Source organism: Schistocerca americana, chromosome 5 (assembly GCF_021461395.2).
Source record: "Schistocerca americana isolate TAMUIC-IGC-003095 chromosome 5, iqSchAmer2.1, whole genome shotgun sequence".
Taxonomy (NCBI): domain Eukaryota; kingdom Metazoa; phylum Arthropoda; class Insecta; order Orthoptera; family Acrididae; genus Schistocerca; species Schistocerca americana.
Window position 1 is genome coordinate 44,497,534 of NC_060123.1, and position 2,385 is coordinate 44,499,918.

At 44.1% G+C, this 2,385-nt stretch overlaps 1 non-coding gene across 1 annotated transcript; it reads left to right on the forward strand.

The window, feature by feature from the left end:
- Positions 1 to 396: 396 nt before the first annotated feature.
- Trnas-cga lies at positions 397 to 472 on the forward strand. Its single transcript has one exon. It is a non-coding gene; the product is annotated as a tRNA-Ser (tRNA).
- Positions 473 to 2,385: the final 1,913 nt, after the last annotated feature.

The window sequence follows — 2,385 nt, forward strand, 5'->3', positions numbered from 1 at the left end:
GTTCATGGGCCAGAGGTCTACTAACTGTGCTATCCGTACACGACTCATGACCTGTCCTCGCACCTCTACATCCAACAGTAACTCCTCTTCTATCTTCCAAATTTAACAGAAGGCGTTCTGCGTTGCATGTGAGACTAAGACGCCTGGAAGAAAAGCTATTACGGATACATGCTTTAGCGACAGACTGGAGTATTTCATATCAGCGCACACTCCGCTGCAGAGTGAAAATCTCATTCTGGAAACATCCCCCAGGCTGTGGCTAATCCATGTCTCCGCAATATCCTTTCTTTCAGGAGTGCTAGTTCCGCAGGGTTCGCGGGAGAGCTTCTGTGAAGTTTGGAAGGTGGGAGACGAGATACTGGCAGAAGTAAAGCTGTGAGGACGGGGCGTGAGTCGTGCTTGGGTAGCTCAGTTGGTTAGAGCATTTGCCCGCGAAAGGCAAAGGTCCCGAGTTCGAGTCTCGGTCCGGCACACAGTTTTAATCTGGCAGGAAGTTTCATATCAGCGCACACTCCGCTGCAGAGTGAAAGTCTCATTCTGGAAACTGGAGTATTGTTTCCAAAATGGTAACGTGCTCGGGTTACTGAATCAGTTAACCCTTTGCCGCAAAAGGCAAAGATCCCACGTTCGATTTCCTGCACGTCAACCAATTTAATCGGTTTGGATGTTTCAATTGATGTTCCCATCTGTTGTCAGTCATGATCCTCTAACACTTTTGAGACTCATCCGAATTGACTTTTGCGTCGATAGGTTCCACTTTCCATGATGTTTTCACCTCCGTAGCATAAAAGAAAGGAAGGAAGATTGGGTTCAACGTCCCGTCAACATCGAGATCGTTGGAGGAGGAGCACAAGCTTGGACTTTGTCAAGGATAGGGAAGAGAATCGGCCGTGCTACTCTCAAAGTAAACATCCCGACATTTGACCGTAACGATTTAGGGAAATCACAGGAAGCTATATCTGGATTGGCTGGAAGGGGATCTGAATGCGAGTCCAGTTTGCTAACCAGTGCGCCACCTGGCTCAGTCCATTCGCACAGCTCTTCTACTAGATAAACCAAACTTCTGTCCATTACTCGCCTTCGAGACACGCTAGGTAAACCCTAGAGAAGTGTAAGAACACAGGATGAAACTGGAAACTTGTATCTACCATATTCTTGGTTTCGTGCACGAACGGTGACTGCTGCGTTGCATGAGATAGCTGTTTGCTGACCCATTTCTGATTTCTGTGAAGATCTCCTGAAAGGTAATGATCCTCGAACATAAAAAAATTTGGCAAAATTCTGCATCTGTGGTACAGGGCTAGAGACGTGTGCGTCTGTGTGACTACTCATTCTTAAAAACGGAATGGCCTGGCATGGCATTTTTTATTCACTTGTGACCCTTCTTTCCTCCAGTGAGGTATAATAGAGTGATACAGTGTATTTCATATGACATACTCCAAAGGTGTCCTACGTAATCCAGTTGGTTTTCCATTCTTGAGTGAGTGCAGTTGAATTCCTGCCCGGAGAAACTAGCCTCTGTATCTGTTATGTGGTGTTCGTGAGACTAATGTAAAATGGACCGTCAGAAAATCTTCTTCAGAGAAATGTCATGAATGGAATAAAGCATTAAGATCTGAGTGACTGGACTGATGACCTTGCTCGTTTTAAGTTAAAGACCATAATTTCTTACGATTTTTAGTCATTTCGTTAGCTAGAATTTTATTTGCTGTATCGTTGAGCTCGCTTCGAAATCTTTACGTTTATTTTCACCTCTTTTTATTTTTGTTCACCAAGAAAGTTTCGTCTTATCGAAGGACGGCTGTTTATGAACCTTATATTTACCATAAGGCTTTTAGCGTGGCGTAGCTGGTACAAAGATACGGTGAAGGTTATGTGGAGTAATAAAAAATTGGGAACGGCACATTACTGGAATTAGTGAAACGGCTCTCCTTTTCAAAGGAAATGCGAATTAAGGAAGAGATCACAAGTAGTCTGGTCCAGGCGAAGAAAGCGTTATTTAGTAAAAGAGCACAACATTTATCACACATTTATATCGAAACAAGAAGTTTCTGAAAGAGTACTTTCGGTTTACGGCACAGCACGGAAGTGGGATTTGACCATCATAAATCTGTATAGGCAGAAACTGTAAGCATTGGAAATAGGCAGATAAGCTACGAAATATACGTGCGCTAAGAATTAAAGCGGAAAAATGAAGATTATGTATGACTCAATCAACAGAAGGCACTGGTTAGTGGGACATCTGATGCGGCATCCATTAATAGTTCATTAATATGTGTAGACAAGGACTAGAATTTTCATTGCCGGCCAGAGTGGCCGAGAGGTTCTAGGCGCTACAGTCTGGAGCCGCGCGACCGCTACGGTTGCAGGTTCGAATCCTGCCTC